Here is a 21,929-nt window from a genome sequence, read left to right as displayed (position 1 = left end):
TCTAACGATAGGATCCACAAAAATCGAGCGCTTTTCTGTTGGATAATTATCCTCAGGTTAGGTTATAAGTGGATAATAATACCTTCCAGGAACTCATAAATTTGTTAGTATAGAGAACTTTCAACGTTTCTATTTTCTCCTGTTTCCTAATAAAACTGTTTCCCAGTTCCTAAATAAACTATTTTCCTGCTGCCGGTGATTGCTCATTATGCTGATTCCGTTCACTATTCTGTACATTTCAAGATATAAACTAGGATAAATTGCTCCACAGTCCGTCAGCTAAACCCTAAACATGTTTCCACTGTCAACTCGGGACTGATAGGGATGAATCTGTGTGAAATGAGTTTCAATCTGGAGAGTTGGAATGAATAGCGAGGTGTGAAGGGATAATCTGCAATCTGTGGTCCAGACGCCTTCTGCAATCGATCAGATATTTTCAAAATAATATACCTATGTACATCGAGATTGAATCTCTGGAAACTGGAAATATATACATGAATAGGGGTGCGAATTTTGTGTCGAATGGCAAGTGACTGTTGCCAACAGCCAGTAGTATAGGAACACGGAACGGGTAATAAAGCTGGCTGGTCACTCGTCAGAGGAACAGCGGCGCTCCTAATGGAAGTCATCAAAACAGTCATTTCCGGCTGGTGATAAAACCAGTGCCAGCCTATATCTGCCAGTTTATTGCCAGGTTAATGATGCAGCCAGCGATGGCATATAGCATTGTGCGCAAATCCATTGATCGTTGTATACTTTGCTTGCAACTCGGGCAGTAAGCTTTATACGGTACCTTAATTCAGTCCAGCTGGAAATGCATTAATTTCAATTTATTCCTTCAGAAACTCTTCATGTTCAAATGTCTCACTAGTTCTTTGATGTCTTATAATATAAAATAGTGACTAGTGACTATCCAAAAAATGTATAATACAGAATTTACATTCAAATCCACATCAAAAGTGAATTTACATTCCTGAGTGTTCGATCTCTGTGTTTGGGATTCTTCTTTCAATAGTTATTGTTAATTTCTCAATCAATATTTTTTCTATTTTTTACCTTGAATGAATTACATAGGTTAAGATTAAGTGGTAGAAGGACACTCTTCTAAGTTATAAAGGAGCCTATAAAGCTATAGTGATGTACTTTACTTCACAAAATGCAGTTGACCCATATCTTCATCCATGTATTCTTCATTTATTTCATCCTATTTTCTTCCACTGTTCCATTGTAATTTATGTACTATCAGGCGTTGATCCAGGAGGGCGCGATCGCCACCCCCCCCCCCCCATTTTCCGAGTGGTGTTTGAAGAATCTACAGTTACTTAAGTCCAGTCAATATAAACATGAAAAAGGTGTGTGCTTGCATTTTATATTGTAGTTCTGATTTTTCAATTGTTGGATACATAAAAAAAGTCCAGAACCAATTATTTCATGCAAAGTTCGTTTGTTCTAGATACACGATGGCCCAAAAACCTCTTATTTTCGGTTCCATTTCCAGTTATTTCCGCCAAATCCTGACACAAAAATTCGTTTGCGCCTTTTTTTAGATCATGAAATTCTCAATAATGACATCTCCATTGCCATCACATTAAGATTTCGCATCGATATAAGTTCATTGGATCATGTTGTATGAGAATTACACATTTGATGCTCTTAATTTAGTGGAGAGGCGCGCATAAGGACACCTCAAGTATCAAAATTTCAAACACTCATAACTTTTGACATAATGATCGGATCTCATTGTACCACAGCTCATTCTTCTCTGCTCGTCAAGATGGTTAAAAATCATGCATCATGAGTCGAATTCGATCGAAAAATATAGAATTCATCCCTGAGTGTAGTTTAACCAGTATCTCAATACACAAAAATTACCAATAATTCAGAGCTATGTTTCTCGGTAACCCATTATTATGAAAAAGGACTTGATCTTGAATTTTAGAATTGAATTTGAATTTTTCTTCTCTTTTAGTTGCTGTAAATGGAAGAATACGATCATAATGTAAAATTCAATCATTAAAGTAATCAAGAAATCGAAGATACTACCCTCATATTAATGGTCTGGGGAGTTCTATGATAGGAAACAGTGATTCAAAATGGATTTAAGACAATTGAGCTCGTAGAGGATGGAATTGTCTACAATTTGTAATCGATGTCAATGATGAGTTTCTATGATGTATAAGACTCATTAGAAACTCTTGATTAACAGAAAAATCGCGAAAAAATGAGAAACTGAAATTGCTATTTTTAATATAGGCTGTAACTCTCTAATGATACTGATACTATTCTTCATTGTAGTGGAAAAAGAAAATATACTTTCCCAAATCCACATTTTGAAATTTTATCCGAAGTATTTCACAAATACGCAGGTTTGTTGAATATGGAAATTTGTCGTTTTTTGGATTGAAATACTGATTGAAGTACACTCAAGGATGTTTTGTCTATTTTCTAATCGAATTTCACTTATGATGCATAATTTTGAATTGCTTTGAAATGCTGAGAAGAATGAGCTGTGGTACATTAAGATCTGATCATTATGTCAAAAGTTATGATCGTTTGAAATTTTGATTCTTGAAGTGTCCTTATGCGCGCCTTTCCACTAAATTAAGAGCATCCAACGGGTGATTCTCATAAAGCATATCTTATGAACTTATATCATGGTGCGGAATCTGAATGTGATGACAATAGAGTTGCTGATGATGATTGAAGCTAAAACTTGGGTGTTTTCCAAAATAGAAGGATCATTTTTTCGAGTTTACCTGGGAATCCATATGAGATACAGCACTCTACCTGTGGAGCACAAAATTACGCTCAGAGAAATCTTGAATCATACAATGGTAACAATCGGGAGATATTGTAAATCAAAAACTAAAATAAAAAAAATGATTTTTTCTTAAAACTTTACTTTTTTGAAAAATTGTAACTCAGTACTCATTAAAGATAGAAAGTTCCGGATGATCTCAATTTATTAGCAGTTTCTTAATCTAAATAAAACACGAGAGCAAATCTTTCTGATCGATTACAGGATTTGGCGGAAATGACTAAAATCTGGAAAATGATCGAAAATACGAGGTTTTTAGACCATTCTGTATCTAGCACAAGGGAAATTTCCCATAAAATACTTGGTTCTGGATTTCTCCAATTTATCCAAACAATATATCAATAATCAGAACTACAATATAAAATGCAAGCACCAATGTATTTAGTAACTGGACTACTACTGTAGTTGCAGAAATAAGTACCAGAAATGACCTTGGCATTTAAATGAACAAATTCAAAAATCCAATCAACTTCAACAAATGAAGCTCTCAAATGCTGTTTTCGATTAAAAACTTCAAAATTTTTTCGTGTGGGACGAACACCCCTCCCCCCCCCCACAGGTCTCTGTGCTGGGTCCGCGTAGTATTGATAGATAAAAAAGCGTTATGATCCACTTATTCAAACTTTGCAACTTGCTTGCAAGTCTGGACGCATTTCATGGCACTTCATTATTTTATTCATCAGTAATCTTTGTTCATTTGCCCATTGTCTATTGTTCATTTAGCCTATGCCAGCTAACACATCTTACAAAGATTATTTATTGTCAGCTAACCTTATATTCAAGAGATTTATCAATAAAAACGTTTGTATTACATTGTGAATAGACCACGATCTATTCCCAAGCAAAACCATTCACCTATATTTTTATGCATAAGCTGTCAATATTACTACAACATTTTAATAATTATGATACTATTTTTCCGCTGGATGAAGTACACATAAGCATTCACTCGTGCCTGAGTAGTGAGTTATTGAAAAAAAACTATGCAATAGGCCTAGTATTATTGTCGTTATTCAAACCACGGCTGTTCCGAAGACATTAAAAAGACAACAGGGGTTACGCATAACCCAAGACTATTATATTTTCTGTTATTACCTTGGCTGCAGTAAACTTGTAGATCTGGGATTTTTTGTATTCTCTAACTAGTCCATTAACTTTCTGCACACGTGCTTTAGAAGCTGTAAGTCGATCAGAAGTGGGTGAAAAAAATCTCTTGGGGTTAAGCGTAACCCCTGTTGTCTTCAGTGTATAGTTGATTTATTTGAACTTCGCTCGAAAATTTGGCTAATTTTCAAATATTATTGATGTAGACGATCTGAATTATGAATTCCCAGTTAGAAATACGCTCAAACTCGATGATAATATTTGTAAAGAGTGTTTAAAAGTATCATAAGAGCACATCATTGACCTATATTCACAATTAGATTCTTCAGCAAGCTCTACAGATTCTAAGCCTGTGTTTGCTTTATTATTTTTCGCATTATCGCTTTATTATTTTTAAAGAATCTCAATTATTTCACCCTTTATACTCCATAGTTTCTTCATGTTTTCTAGCATAAATTATCAATACATAGACTATAACGCACTTCTTTCTTTATCTTGGTTGACTCACTTTTTTCAAATTGGAACCTTCCTAAATTGATATTTATAGTTCATTGACAAGTTTTGAACATTTTTTTGACAGACTGGATACAAATAATCACAATCAAATGTAAAAGTAAAAGTAGTTTTGAGCTACTGCAAAAAGTATCAGATTTGGTGGCTCATTAGGTTATTTGATATCATTCATATTCATCCCATTGATGAAATCACGTAAGAAACATCAAAAGTTGATACTACTTGAAAGGTTGTTCATGAAAAATGGTGTTAACCTTCCGGCAGTCGCGCTGTTGTAAAATGTACAACAGTGTCAGTTTTTTGCTGCACAAAACTATTGAATGCGGTGGTGTCAATAGTTCACCTATGCATTCCAAAACTTTCTCCCCATCACTCCACTGAGTTGCAGTATCAACCGAGCAATGGTTCAGTCTTCAGGTGCCATTTAGTCACGATAGTGCATAAGATAGGGAAAAACTGTATACGGGGACTGTAAACAAACCAATAATACAGAAAATTGATGGCTTTGCTTGGTGTACCTTTTTGGGCTACGAAATGGTAATCATCCAAATTTTTATAGGCGTAAAATGATCCAATGAGATGAGAATAGTAATTATACAATTGATTGATATGTTTTGACAGTAAACAGAGTACATAACACTTGGAAAATTGGATGTTGTAAAAATTACAACACGCGACTTGCTCGTGTGATAGAGTAATGCGCGACTACCGGAAGGTAAAAATGGATCTAGTAATAATTTTTAGATATTTTAAAGTTGGGGTTATGAGTAACTCCATGTTGTCTTTAAGCATTGCTTGTTTTGTGTTGTTTTTCTAGAGTTGCAAATTGTTGATTTAACTGGACCATCGCAGTCCGTTGAATCTAATATATCTATCTAACCGTTGGATCCAACATATGAATATTCCAGCAAGCAACAGGGATAAAGTATTCTTAACAAAAAAAAAGCTCTTATCTAAATCAATCGATTACATAACAACCAGAACATGAACCATTAGCGTTCCATTAACATTAGTGAAGAACATTGAGTCAATAACAATAATTCTGCATATCAGAAATTAAAGTGAACTATTATTATCCATGGAGTCGAGAACGTTTTAGCCATTTCAAGAATTCAAGGCCGCTCATTTGTCACGATTTCCTAATCACATGACAATATCAAGTAATTCACATGGATGAGGTGAACCTTCATCGATAGATTGGAACGAGACTACATTTTATTGAATAAATTATGACCCTGAGTAATGAGCTTTTATGTGACGTCGATGAATATCAGAAACGATCGTTACAACTTGATGTTGAGTGATTAAAGCTACTTATCAATAATAGTAATTATTACAGTCATCGATTGATGATTTTCTAATAGGTAAGTCATGCAATGTGTTGATTTTTCCAATGAGAAAGCTCCTATCGTATTTATCATGTTATTGACACGATATGTGGAACATATCAACAATATAACATATACATTAATAACATTCAACAATATAAAATAGAATAGAAAAACCGTTTATTGAATGAATAAGCTACCTCAAGCGATGTGGATACAATATCGATGTGGATACTATATCGATAAGTTACAAAGTACATTCAATAATAAATTAATTTTCTATTGAGAGTGTTCTTCCTCGTATTAATTCTTCGAATTCAGTGCTTCAAGCAATTCAACAGACAGAACTCACTTTTCAATCTGTGAACCAGAAAAATCTTCTACCGACAATTATTAGATTGAATCAATACAAAACCCAGTTGATTCATGATTGATGAAGATAATCAAATTTATGACTCAATATTATAATTTATTCTCAAAAAAATGGTTATTTTCGATTTTTTTTCATGATAAACTCTTGTTCACTCATTACAGACTTCAACGTTCTTACATTCTCATCCATTATCAACTTATACAATTTTACAACATGTAAAATTCGTGACAGTAATCAAAGTTAATACTATTCTCTCTCCCAATCATTATATTGATAGGATATATTTGTAAAAATAGTGAATGAAGAATAATATTGAAGATCAAGGAATTGGATTTGTGTCCATAAAAATGTGTAGTCATCTCAACATTTTTGGAATTTTTTTACACTAAATGGTAATTTCAGAAAGCTTGACACAGTGCTCCGACAAATTAAACCAATCCAAAATTTTCGCAGATCAATATTCAGTCTCCCAATTATCTTCTTGACAAACTTATGCACTGAAGTCCTCTAGACCAACAATTGTCCTCGACATTCTGGCAACTTTCTGGAATCTAATCTAGTGTTCGACAACACTAGAATCTCCAACCGATCGAGTTGAACAGTTTTCGTTTTCATCCCCGAACGGATTCAACCTTGGTATTGACATCTCAGGAAAATAAACAAAGCCAACAAATACAAGATGTTTTCACACAAAAGTTGAATGGGCCTCCGCCAAACAAGCCGAAGATTAGATCCGGCCAAACAACCAGAATTCACAATCCCCTCAGAATATTTCTGGATCCAAGCCAAGATCCATACCAGAGATAATTTTTTCCAGTTTCCAGCTAAAGACTTCTAATTTTCTTGCCCTTGTTTCATTATGTGAGTGAGCGAGCTGATCAACATCACTAGATTTTCTCCATTTTCCTTATTATCTACAATCTATTTGTTCTTCTTTCTTCCATTACACTTACTATTTTTTTGTAACTCTCCTATTATTTTAATAAATTTTTTATGAATGTTTTCTCGTTCTCTATCTTTTTTTTCGTTTTTCGTCTTCTTCGTCTGTCCTTATACTTCTACTGTGTTATTCCTTGAATTAATCATTCTATTTCTTTTCCACTTTCCTTCTACCTCTTTTCGTACATTTTTTGTGTAGTTGAGAAGTTGATATTGTGGTAATTATTCATTATTATTCTGATTTAAGAAAAGACTGTGTCTTTTCGTACACTTTCTTATCCTGTAAATCTTACTTCTCTTATAATACTTTTCTCCATACTGTCCTCTTATCCTCATAACCTCTTATTTATTCTTCGCCTTTTATTCTCTACTTCAATTTTGCTTTCTTATTATATTTCTTGCTAATTGCAGCACTTTTTACTTATTAAACTCAAATACTAGATATGAAAGATGAAGAAAAATAAGAAGAAGACAAATCAAAATGACTTTTGATGATTATTATGGGAATTTACCAACAAATTGACCCCGACTTGTCCTCACCTTCGTTTCTGCGAATCCAATTTAACCCACCTCCCCCATCCATCGCCATGCTACTCCCTCCAGCATCGCACCCAGTTCAACAAACAGCTAGCTCCCTTTAGAATAACTTAGTGCATCTGTAATTGGATTTCCTCCCTATTCTACCTCTCTTCCCCACGTCACCATTCAGGAACCCCCCCCCCCCCCACCACTTGGTCAGAGTCCGAATGAGATGTTGGTTTTAATTAGGAATATTTAAATGAGAGACCGACTCGAAGGCGCACCATTGTTCATGGGATTAATAAAGTTGCATCGGATCACAGCAGCCTGCAGCATCGTAGGCTAGGCCTATATATCTCCCAGTCAGCGCTTCAAATTAGCACCACAAAAGTCTCTCCAAAGAAAACGTCCCAGCAATTTATCGCGCTGCCCATTGCCTGAGTTTCAAACCTCGCTCCAATCTCTGGCTTTAACTTTCGACTAATTTACTCAAAGTTCTCCATACTCTCAGCTATTCGAGTCCCACTTGAAGCTCAGAGCTTTATATTGAATAGCTTCTCCTATTTCCAAGATAATCATAAATATAAGACATGTTTGATGTTTCTAAATGTTGTATAATTATAATATGAAATCCATCATCAATGTGATATTATATTATTTTTATCAGACATGTTAACCTCATTCTTCTTTTAAAACTTCTATTCATCAAAATCTGGAAGAAATACAGTTTTGGGCTATGCCTGTTATTGTCTTCTCCCATTCATATTATGATATAAAATAATTATCGACTTGTGATTGTCAATGAATGTAATAAATAAGTGTTAAATGTGTCACCATGTTGTATTTTTCTCTACTCATGTATTTTTGTAATAATGTGGAAATTATACCATCTGTGAAATAATGCATCTTCCAATTTATATCCTCACTTCAACAGTAACTTTTAATTTGAAGTATGACATTTTTACTTCCTACTAGTTTTCTATTGAACTGTAATCTGCATAAATACGATCCAATCTGATCCTTGGTAGCAAAATGGTCAAATTGTCTGTTTTTGAGTTATTTTGTTAGTCAGGGGAGAAATGTAAATAGTAGCCTATATTCAGGATTTTATTAGGGAAGAAACCGTCACAGATGACAGTGAAAATATACGAGTGCAAGTGAAGTATTGCAGAGATACAGAGTTACCAAATACCATAAATACTGTACTGATAAAATATCACCAATATTTCTTTGGAGAGAGATTTTTCTCTGCTGGCTTTTCCCTCACATGAACAAGGTTATTTGAAGCGCGTTAAGACGTGCATTACTACCTTTCAAGTGCCAGGTCCTGCTTTTTGTATTAGAGGGCGTTGCAGGAAAGAGAAAGGAAGAAAGAAGATAGGAACGAAAGAAGGGAAAAGAATAGAGGGGTAATGTGCGGAAAGCTGTTATATTTCATTCTGCTTGCACCTCTTACCTTCTTTTATTTCTCAATAAATTACTTGAAAGCTTCGACATGTTCGTTTTTTCTCTCTGGTACCTTTTAGTGAGAGCTTGAAAGCTTGTACAACCAAACAAGTCTTGATCCTTGTCATATTTCATTTTCGACATTTTGTCAGCCATTCTTGCACATGCAAATCATAGTATAGATGCTTCTTTCCTGGAAGATATAAATAATACCCCTACAGTATCTAAACAGTTCACCGTTCCTTCAATTTTCAAAATTTTCCTCTGAACACGCTTGTATTCTTTATGACATTAGAAATCATAGAAGAACATCAACTTATTGGAGTAAAGAAGAATGCATTTTTTAAAAAGGAAAACGATTATCGAGATTTGCGAGTGTTTCCTTTCTCTCAGGAATAAAGTCCTCTAACGTTCTGATCATTCTCACAGTTATAAACATTCCTGCTTGCTCTCCTGTTTACTTAGTATCAATTTTATTGTTGACCGAGCGAAGTGAGGTCTAAGATTCGAGTCGACGGTCTGGCATTTCTCTTAATGTTTATTGACCGTGCAAAGTGAGATCTTAGATTTAAGTCGACGGTTTGGCATTTCTCTTAATGTTTTAATGTTTGAATGTTTGAATGTTTGAATGTTTGAATGTTTGAATGTTTGAATGTTTGAATGTTTGAATGTTTGAATGTTTGAATGTTTGAATGTTTGAATGTTTGAATGTTTGAATGTTTGAATGTTTGAATGTTTGAATGTTTGAATGTTTGAATGTTTGAATGTTTGAATGTTTGAATGTTTGAATGTTTGAATGTTTGAATGTTTGAATGTTTGAATGTTTGAATCTTTGAATCTTTGAATCTTTGAATGTTTGAATGTTTGAATGTTTAATCGTTTAAGGGCCGGTTTCCGAGCTCGGGATCTATAAGTTCTGGACTTACAGAGTCCAGGACTAAAATAAGCTCTTGGGTCTAAATCAACTTTCTGAGTCACGGGTTTATGTTCCAAACTCCGGGGTCCATTAAGTTTTCGACTTATTTAAGTCCAGGACTTAAATGTTGTGAACATGAGGGAAATTCACAATATTTTGCTGTTGTATTGTTGGCATTATAGCAAAACGAAAACAGCTGATTGCAGCGGGATAATTCAAATGCTCTCCAAACTGTTTTGTATCAATTATTTTGTGGAAATACGTTTCGATTTCTTTGTATGGTGTAGGTCTATAAATTCAAAGCAAAACCTAACCTTTTGAAACATTGATAAAAAAATGAACATTTCATTTTACGTTATGCTATTATTTATCATTGATCCTTGCCATTTATTTTGGAATAACAATTTTGATATGCTACCTATTGAGTTGGAACTTTAGTAGACAGTTGACTATAATACTACCCGTTCAAAAACATCGAACATCTTTAAAATTGTATCTTTCCATCAACGTTGTAGACAGTTGCAGCCAGACCTGATAACAGCGCTCACACTCACATTCCGGGACGACACGTCATGGTACAATATAGGACAGAAAGCTCTATGTTTATTTAGGATTTTTTCTACACATTTTTAATTGATAAACTATTTATTATCTTTTGAGAAAACATAACAACAGGTCAATGTAACTCACTGAGCGCGAGGTCTACTGTTCACAGAACTACTAGTATAAAAGAGAAAAGGATCTTCCTTCATACTCCAATATTAGAGTAAAAATCAGACTATAGAATTATTCATCATAAATCAGCTGACAAGTGATCACACAGATGTGTGGAGAAGCCATTTTAATGCTGTATTTCCATAAGGTCTATAGTTTCAATCAGGTACTTGTGGATGAGAATACTGCGTGAGGTCTACTGTTCACAGAACTACTGGTCATAAATCAACTGACAAGTGATTACACAGATGTGTTGAGAAGCCAGTCTATTGCTGTATTTCCATAAGGTCTATAGTTTCAATCAGGTACTTGTGGATGAGAATACTGTGTGAGGTCTACTGTTCACAGAAATACTAGTATGTTTATATGTTGCGCATTTACGGCGAAACGCGGTAATAGATTTTCATTAAATTTGACAGGTATGTTCCTTTTTAAATTGCGCGTCGACTTATATACAAGGTTTTTGGAAATTTTGCATTTCAAGGATAATATAGAAGGAAAAAGGAGCCTCCTTCATACGCCAATATTAGGGTAAAAATCAAAATATAGAATTATTCACATAAATCAGCTGTGAATTATTCATAAACCGGGTTCGAATCCCAGCCCGGGCAAGATATTTTTCTCGGGCCACTCCCGTTTTTCGGATGGACACGTTAAGCCGTCGGTCCTGGCTGCCTAAAAAGCAGTCTTTAGGTCATGTCAGAGGCCCTGAAATTGATCAGTTGCGACCTGAAAACTCTGACACCAGACCTGAGCCAGCCAGGTCACACGATATTATTATTATTTTTTTTAGCTGTCGAGTGGATTATAAATCGCATGCAATGTCGCATGCAATTCAATATCTCAATGTAACTTGGTAAAAAATCAGCAGCTGTGTAGACTATGAATTGCATGCCTCATTGAATGCGTTTTTTATGCACTATTCAATAGGATGCAAAGAACTTATAACAGCTTGTCTGGACGCCTAGATGTCTTTTGGTTTTCTCGCGCTAAATTTCGAAAAGCGTCATATGATAATTAAAATCTTGTGTGAGCATGATCTGATCAAATAAATAGTTGGTGTATCAGTGTGGATGTGCATATGGTTTGGGACGTCGCTCAGTTATAAATGTTATTTATTCTATTGATAAAATTTTTGTTCATTATTTGTTATTATATTCCTCAATTTTCATAAGTTTTAGAATTTTGAATTCTCAATTTGTTTTATTTTTACTTTTTTCATAAGTATTTGAAATCTTTGTATTTTCCATTTTTGAATTGGGTGGTATTTTTGTTGTTTGTATTATTTATTATTGCATAAGTTCGTATTATTTTTCTTTTTTCATTTGTATCTGTACAACTTTTATTGTTAAGGAGACACATTTGGGTAAACCCGTTGTCTCCATTGTGAATAAATAAATGAACTATTGATTGCGTGCAATAACGCATGCAATTAATAACTAAAATAACATAGTATTGTCTCTCGAACTTTCTCTGCTTTGAACTTGGGCTGTCCTGTTGCCAGTAAGTCTTGAGGGAGATTAGCTTTTGATGTTAGCATTTCTTATACACCAACGCCAACAGCCATTAGCCGTTTTCACACCGATATCTCGCCGACACGACATACAGACAGGATTTACTCTGATGACAGTATTAAGGACATTCCACACAGCACGTGGCGATAGCGATAGAAAGAGAGTGAAAGTGAGAGAGGAAAATATAAAGATAGGTATATAGTGACAAATGATATACCAAATGGAGACCGGATAGAGAAGGATTAGATTATAGGGATATGTGATTTTCCAATAAGGAGATTTTAATATATCATGGTAAATAATATAGTACACAAAAAACTCTGTAGTCTACTACAAATTATGAACTGAAAAGATTTTGAATGATGAAAATATTGAATGCAATTTGAAATTACTATTGGATTCAATTCAAATTTCAATTTTTATTTATTTAAACTCACAATATTCACAATCAGAATCAATAAGAAAAACAAAAACACACAGCTCAGTAGGATAAAAAATAATTATGGAAATTAATAAAATAAGGGTATGTTTTTAGAAATACGGTAAATTTGTGAATTGGAATAAAAAATACTACCTGCTGGAAGTATACAATACTCCACGTTTGCAAGCAGAATGAATATCATTCATTCATTCATTCATTTATTTATCGTCACATTACATCAATTTTTGAGTAACACTCATTTGACTGGTGACATGTCAATACTAGAACAAAATTATATCTAAAAGACTTAGTTCTAACTTCTTAAAAGTAAAATAAATAAATACACTCTATGATGTATCTCATCAAATTCACATGGAAATGAAAGTCACAAAAAGTTAAGTTACACTCTACAGCCCCTTTTCACAAATTAAAATTCGGCAGCAGAGTATAGGGCTTTCTCTACTAGCATTTTTCTGACTGTTAGTTTGAATTTGTTTATTGAATCTAGATTTCTGATGGCTGCAGGTAATTTATTAAAATAACGTATTCCAGAGTAGAATGGAGTTTTTTCTAGAGCTGTGTGTCTATGTACTGGAAAAGCAATGAGACTACTATTGCGTGTATTATACCCGTGATTATCTGTGCAAAATTGAAATTTATCTAAATTCTGTTTAACAAAAACCAACAATTGATAGATATAAATAGATGGTAGCGTTAGAATGTTTAGGTTTTTGAAGAATGCTTTGCAAGAATCTCTTGATCTCAATCCACAAATGACTCTTATTATTTTTTTCTGGATTATAAAAATTTTACCGCTATCAACAGAATTTCCCCAGAAAATGGTTCCATAGCTTAGATATGAGTAGACATATGCGTAGTAGACGGCCAATAGGGTGCTTTTGTCTAGTGAGTGAGAGAGGGTGAGAATTACAAAATAAGCTTGATTTAGTTTTTTTGCAAGGACCTGAATATGCTCCTTCCAAGTAAAACTCTGATCTATTATAAGTCCCAGGAATTTTGTTGAAGAGGACACTTCAACACTGTCTTCAATTATTGGAAGATGTACTCTGTTCACTGCTGTTTGATTACGAGCAGAGCTAAATTGAATAAGATGGCTTTTATTATAGTTTAACGATAGACCGTTTGCTTCAAACCACTTTGACATTGCTGACAGTGCACTCTTCAATTTACTTGCAAGAGTGATGTGATCGGGGCTTGTTGCCAGAGCAGTTGTGTCATCTGCATACATAATTAATCTTATATCAGGTGCAGCACTTGTCAGATCATTAATATATACTAAGAAAAGCAAAGGTCCTAGTACGGATCCTTGAGGGACTCCATTTGGGACTAAAGCATATGAAGAAGATTTAGCGGACAATTTATCTCTCACACATTGTTGCCTATTATAAAGGTATGAGCTGAACCATTTTAGAGCGGTGCCATGTATTCCATAATAGCTTAACTTTTTCAGTAATATCTCGTGATTCACACAATCAAAAGCTTTTGACAGGTCACAGAAGATGCTAGCAGCATGTTGCGACCTGTCAATCGCATGCGACATAACCCTGACAAATTCATAAATTGCACCTACAATGTCCTTGCTCCTACGGAAACCGAACTGATTCTCATTAAATAATCCATTATTTTCAAGATGAGCAGTCAACCTGCTTGCGACCGCCATTTCATATACTTTTGAAAATACAGATAGTATTGCTATGGGTCGAAAATTTCCAAAGTCCTGTGGGTCTCCCTTTTTCAGAAAGGGTAGCACACTGCTGTACTTTAAGAGATCGGGAAACACTCCATATCTAAAAGACTGGTTGACTAGGAAGGTTAAGGGTTTAGCCAAGTTTACAATACATTTCTTTAAGAGGAAAGGAGGGAACTCATCCCATCCAGGTGCCTTTGATGCCTTCATTTTTTTCATTAGATTAATTATTTCATGCTCTGTGACTGGATTAAATGAAATGAGAATATTATTTGTTTCTGGTTGCTTTCTACAATAATCAAGAGCTGCATGCATGTTGATATTTAGATTGAGTGTTTGGCAAATATTAGCAAAGAAGTTGTTGAATGAGTTCAGTGTGGATTCTATAGGAGTTTTTTCAAATACTTTAGATAGATTCAATTCTTTAGTGTTTATGCCTGTTTCTTGCTTAACAATTTTCCACGCCATTTTTGTCTTATTGTCAGAATTTTTTATTCTATTGCTGTTGTATATTATTTTCGCCTGTCTAATACATCTGTTCAATATTTTTTTATACTGTTTCACATATTCTCTGAATTCAGAGCAGTCACGTGATCTGCCTTGCATGTGTAGCTCCCTGGCCCTGGCACATGATCTACGTATTCCAGATGTAATCCATCCCTTATCACAGTTGAGTAATCTTTCTTTTGTATGAGGTTTTCGCGGGAAAGATTGTTCAAAATATAAGATTACCATTGTGTGAAACTTATTGTACAAAATATTAGGGTCGGAGATAGTATCACTCAATTGAAAAAGCGATTCCCAGCTCTCACTTGATAGAATGGTGTTGAAGAGATCAATATTATTTTTCGAAAATATTCTTATTGTTTTAAAGGTTTCTCTTTTTTTATTTGTATTTGATCTGTTTCGGTTGCAAGAAGTAAGCAGTTTATTTGGAATGTCAACCAGTTGTGCTGTGTGATCAGATAAATCATTGTCAATGATTGTACTATTACACTGTCGTAGGTCAAAATCGGAAGCTACGTTGTCGATACATGTTCTAGAGCCCGGTGTAAGTCTAGTCGGATCATCTGTGTAGTGCAGGAACAAGTTATAAGATTGTAATAAATCTAGGAATCTGGATCGTGCTATTGATTCCTTCATTATATCTATATTGAAGTCACCTGAGAGAAGTCTTTTGTATTTGGGATACTTTTTGAAACAGAATTCTAACAAATTATTCAATCTTTCAAAAAATATGTTCAAGGAATGCCTGGAATTGTTAGGAGATCTATATATGCAAATTACAATTAGATTAAAATGCTCGTTAATTTTAACTCCGCAGCACTCAAAGTACTGTTCAATGTAAAAATTCTGAAAATCAGGTATAGCTTCACAAGATAGACTATCTATCGATAGGATACACGACCCTCCTCTTATTTTTTGTTGTCTGAAATTGTACGAACTTAGGTTATATTCGTGAAATCTATGTAGAAGGAAGAGGTTGTTTTCTCCTACCCAGTGCTCGGTTAAACAAATAATGGTAGGCTTTTTTTGTAAACTGGCAATGAACAAATTAATCTCGTCTAGCTTGTTATTCTGTATGATACCTTGAGTATTCCAGTGAAATACACTGAATGAAACCTCTATCATATCCTGAGAATTGAGCATATTATTAGTACTATTATTATTGGCATCATCATTATTATCATACTTATGATAATCACTACTATCATTATTATTACCATCACTATTATAACCGCTATTATTATTATTATTATTATTATTATTATTATTATTATTATTATTATTATTATTATTATTATTATTATTATTATTATTATTATTATTATTATTATTATTATTATTATTATTATTATTATTATTATTATTATTATTATTATTATTATTATTATTATTATTATTATTATTATTATTATTATAAATCAGTTGTTATCGATCGATCAATATCCTCCAATCAACCCCAATATAAATCAAACATTTTCCAAGATAGCATTTATTTATAAAATGAATAGAATTCCTGCTCTGGATTTGGAGTTCTTGATTGCCAGTAGAAATTCAATTCGATTGAGAACAGCCCAAATGAATGACGCTCCATTCAGCCGAGCCAGTAATGGAATCAGATGCTTTTCAATATCTGTGAGCATTTCAGCAGCGAGCTTTTCCGCCGTTTATCATCGGATGGGCGAAAATTGGGAGCGTCAATCATCCAAGGATCCGGTGCCGGGAAAAGTAACGAGGTCCCTTCTTTCGACAAAAGCTATCAACAAACCCATGATGCTTTGCGGCGCATCATCAATCTATACACCATTTGAATGGCTAACAATCACAACAGTGCTCCCCGTTTGAGAGGTCCGGATAGTGCGGTCGACGGATTCGAAAATCCGCGTCCGACTGGACCCCATTGTTCGCTCAGATGCTGTGTCAGCCCTTTTGCGTCGTCGGCTCTGATTGGAGCTGAATGACGTCATCAATGTGAGACTGATTGCGAATCCTCACACAATGGGCGGCCAAATTGTGTTTGTTTCAAGTGAACAGCGATTCTCACGTGCCCGATTTTCTATGTTGAATCACACCAGTAACTTATCATCGTCCACAGTAGTTGATCCTTCTCGAAAAATCATCATTTAGCTTTAGATGTTCTAGATTATTTGTCTCTGTTTTTACCTACTTTTTTGTTTCAAATAATACCTACATGATCGCTTTGGCTTATGCATTACTATTTAGACGAGATGATGATGAAGAGGTGATCAAACGTTCATGCCTACCGGCAGGATTCAAGCTCACGACCAGGTAGCGCTAGCAGACCAGAGGGTGCCACGTCAAGGCTAGAATAACCGGCCAGAAGTTCATAAATTTCAAGTGGAAAGTAAAATTGTTTTATTTCCTCCATTTATTACCAATTTTTAATTTCAAATCAATACTTATATGGCCAGTTCTCCATGGTACATTAGACACCAAGATATTATTTATTATTCATATAGTCCAAGCAATGACCATGGAATGCTCCAAAAATAGTATTAAGGGAAAAGTTTGGAACACAATTTTTGACCCCAGATTTTTGATCACTCTTCTAAGGATAGTTAGGAGGTAAACATATCAAGAGTCCTCACCCTTTCCCACTGTGCTAAGGAGGTGGGGGTGGTTTTAAAGTACGTTTATTTGTTTTCGCATTTATCTTGAACAAAATCAGCTATAATTTACTCTAATCCATGGTTAATAAAATATTTATAGAGATTCAATATCACTGGATGAGGGTTGATAGTAGTTTCATCCAGCAGTGTTTGTTATCAAGTTGAAATGGGGGTTTCGTATTATTCTGTCTCTCGATTATTTTATCAGGAGTAGGTTAGTTGATTTTTTTGATTCAGTTATCAAACAATGATTCTGAATAGAAAGACTAGATATTGACCAACCACAGATTTCAAAAACAGACAGAAAGCAAAACATAATTTTCAATAATATTAAGCGAGGATGTGATTTGGGAGCTGTTTCGAATCAGTTGTCCCTTTCTCTGTTATAATCTGTGGTGTTGTATCATAATAATCAGATAGAAGGTGAAATGAATACTTGGTAATTATAAAATAAATTGATCATTCACTGGAATGATAATTCATATCTCCAACACGTAGTTCAACAAAAATCAATTCAAGCCCTCTACTTTCGAAAGAATTAGATTTCCTGTTGAGAGTTGTCATCTTTATCATCCAATTTATTTCAAGAGCAGCTTAGATTGAACATCAAGTAGGAAGATGTTTTGAGTGTTTAAGCATGGAGGACAGCGCTTAAGCCGCTGAGAAAAGCAATTTTCGGTGTGCTTGGAATTTATAAAGAATCCATACTCAGAGCTGCCTGCATACTTCATTTCTTGCAGCAAGCACCCACCCACCCACTCATCCACTGCAAGCAACACTTTAATCCAACCCCCTTTCACTCACTTATTGCTGCTACTAGCCATAAGCGGCACTGAAACAAAGACCACACCCCTAGGGAAATGACTTAATGCTTTGCAAATTCTGAACGCTTTGTTGTAAAAGCAGTACCAGTAAAGGTACGATCATAATAACTACCAGCTGCTAACAAATTTATTACATATTCTAAAATTATGTAGATCGTGTTCTACGTGGATGGAAAGGAAATGTTTCGAAGGAAGTATTGTTCAATAAGCTTTCAAGTCTCAAAAGTGGAAATCAATCAAGAAAGTCGAGAATCTTTAAAAAATCAATCCGTTGGATGATTCTCCATTTCAGACTGTTTCTCTAGTAGGAGTATGTGCTAATAATTATTATTAGGGACAGGGACCATGGGGTCATGATGCTGAAAACTGCTTCGAATCTTCAATTTTCAGTAAAAATTATTGAAGAAATTTTTCAAAGACATAAATGGCATACAGTAGACCTATTATTATGACAATTGAATTCTTGAAGAAGTAGTAGAAACTACAAAAAATATTAAGAAGTTTTCACATAACTTGATTGTTTAAGCTGAAGTACACATAATTATCATAAATATCTATTGGACATTCAATTCATCAGGATTGTATTGTCATTGGAGAGAAATGATATAAAACTCCAGAGAAATTGTGTATCAATTACATGCGTGAAAGTCATATCGTACAACGTAATCTCCAACGTTTCTTGACAAAACTTTAAACACCTTCAACAAATACATAAGTAATATCTGGAGAGGATAGTTATGATAGAGACATAAAATCTGCCTTGTTGTTTTCATTCTGACATACTTCTATGGTGGCACCGAGGAAAAGGAACAAGAAACATAAAAAAGAGTAGATTCTGCTCATATAGCATTGTTTATCACAGAGGGTATGTTTATGTCTATGAAGCAGTAACTCAAGCCTTAAGTGTCTACCATCTAGATAACATTCAACTTACACTACTTTTGATAGAATACACGGTACAGTGGCGGAAAATTCAATATTTGAGTATCAACAAATAGTTTTTGCTATGCGTACAGTTGGTTTAGGGAATGTTGAAATTGCTACTAACCCGCATCTCACCAGTTGGAATGCAACTAATGAGCAGACGCTAATGAGTGCCATCAATCATTATGCCCACTCTACTCACTGGGCCCACTCTACTCAATGCGCCCACTGGACTCAATGGGCCCATTCTACTCAATGGGCCCACTGGACTCAATCGGCCCATTCCACTCACTGGGCCCACTGGACTCAATGGGCCCACTCTACTCACTGGGCCCACTGGACTCAATGGGCATACTCTACTCAATGGGTAGTTTACTCGTTGTAATCATTAAAACAGGTGAAAGGCAGAAATAAGTAAATTAACACCTTTGAAACACCTAATTGGAAAAATCATCATCAACAGAAACTAGGAATAAAAGAGGATTGTTTTATCAAGATTTATTCCCTAATCATTGATTCCCTAATTTATTCATTTATCTCCACATCCACTCAATTTATTCAGCTGAAAGTTTTATTGTGTACTGGAATAGTAAGATTATAAAATACGAATAAATGAGCAAGAGGAAATTGGGAGAAAAATATATTCATGTTCTTTATACTATATCATTGGAGAGAATTCCTGGGAAAGTGCTGAAAAACTTCTTTGGAAGGAAAACAAAAATATATACTGTATTAAATATATTATAGACGAGTGCTGAGAAGCCATTAAATGACAACAAATAAGAGAGACAATTTATGAGAGATTGAGAAAAACTTTTGTGGGAGGAGTAATTGAGTGGATACTCAAGACGAGATATTGAGGAAAAAGGAGGAGAAGTTTGATCAAGATAAATAAGACGTTGGCAATGGATAGAGACATTATAGAGACGTATCGGACTTGGTTGACAAGTTCGGCTTCAAAACAAGGGGAAGGATAAAAAAGTAACAGCAGATGCGTCAAGGACAGATAAAATCCGAAAGCTAGAAACAGACGAGGAGGAAGAAAGAAGAAAAGTTGGAAATCCAAAGAGAGTAGCTGTAATAACGCCCAGGAATCATTATTTAAAAACTAGGCCTACTTTATTATCAGTTCATCAAGCTCTATCAATCTTAAATTCGAAGTATATTTTTGTTTTTGGACACTTGGAAGAATAATCTTTAGAAATTGATAATCTAATAATTTCCACTATCATAACCCAGTCAATGTAAATTTCAATTGTTACACTTCATGCTCAAGATAATATTCCATGGAACTGATCATGCTCTCAACTTTGTATTGCTTGCTCAATGTTGTATTGAATTGTTCGTGATTTGTTTGAATGATATTTTTTTATTGAGTAGTTGAAGTTTCTCATTGCAATGAGACACCAACATCAAATGGACTCTTTAAAGAGTATTATTTAATATTTTTTATTCTCATTTCATTATAACAATGTGAGGATAATTGAACGTCTTATCATCGCATGTAAATGGATATGAATATTTTCAATAATGAATTCTATGAATTCCTCCAATTTCGGTATTCATGTTCCTCCCTTATAATAATTCAATATATCATTCACATAGAATAAATTTGTAATGCAAACAATATTTAAAGAATTTCTGGAAACTGAATGTTTATTCAGTGTTACGAAAATTTTTCCTGTATCGTGGTTTAAATAGAATCTCCCCACATTATTCCAGTCATTTACTGAATTAACTCTTGTACACTATTAACGATTATCTTCCACCTGGTGATCATGAATGGTGATTCAAACATAATTTTTTGAAATATAATAATCCATTATTCATTACTAATGCTTTTTAAGATCCTTTCAAATCACTATTGTGAGATTCCAAGAACAACACAATGACAAATTCAGATTAATTCAATTCATGTTCTTTAATCTAGTAAATTTTCTTGATAATAATGAATGTTCTACATCATTTTATATACTGTAGCAGTAAAACTCGAGTTTAATATTATAGTACTACCATTTCAAATTTAACTTATTCATGTACTTATCAGTTTGGCGCACTTTTAATAAATTCAGGTAACAGAAAACTAACTAGAGCAACAAGTTATTATTTGAGGTTCATACAGAGCTTTTTGGAGGCTAAACAAAGTATTTGTATGGATTTCAGAATATTTTTCAGAGTGAGTTTTGATGAGCTACCTTGAATGAAATAAAGAGCGATGGACGAGACAGCTTACAGCACAACCGTGTGTCAGACAGAGGACTCGCTTCGACTACACTGTCACACAGAAGAAGCAGTTACCCAGTCCCGGGACGCACGCATGCGCAGACCCGCATTTTCCCCACTCGAGCCTGATCGGGGGTTGAAGAGGGAACAGCAACAGGTAAGAGCACGGCAGCCGGGCTGAAGGGTGAAATGCACCCCCTCGATTTCAATGCAAGGCTTTTCTCCAGGATAATCCCCCCTCCAAAACACCCCCGAAACCCAGTGAACTCGTTACGATACCCCTCCCTCCTCCGCCTCCTTCCACAACCCCCATATCACCAACAGAAACAACATTGCAACTCTAAGGCCAACAACCCCCCTTGCCGTATGGTCTTCCGCTGTTGTAATTTTCGGGTACACCCTGTACACGCTGATTTCCACCATCTGTATTGATTCGGTGACAAAGTAGGCGTCTTACAAACATCTTGCTGCCTCATTTCCTACTCTGTTTACCGACTTCACACGCATATAA

At 34.7% G+C, this 21,929-nt stretch overlaps 1 protein-coding gene across 1 annotated transcript in view; it reads right to left on the bottom strand.

Moving 5' to 3' along the window:
* The window catches only part of LOC120348902, a 224,617-nt gene extending 203,149 nt beyond the window's left edge, over positions 1-21,468 (bottom strand). The window contains exon 1 of the mRNA XM_039438222.1: positions 21,391-21,468. The gene's annotated coding sequence lies outside the window, so the exon portion shown is untranslated. The remainder of the gene's footprint in view (positions 1-21,390) is intronic.
* Positions 21,469-21,929: the final 461 nt, after the last annotated feature.

This window comes from Nilaparvata lugens, chromosome 11 (assembly GCF_014356525.2).
Source record: "Nilaparvata lugens isolate BPH chromosome 11, ASM1435652v1, whole genome shotgun sequence".
Classification (NCBI taxonomy): domain Eukaryota; kingdom Metazoa; phylum Arthropoda; class Insecta; order Hemiptera; family Delphacidae; genus Nilaparvata; species Nilaparvata lugens.
Note: the sequence above shows the minus strand (reverse complement) of the source record. Positions and strands in the feature narration are given on the sequence as shown.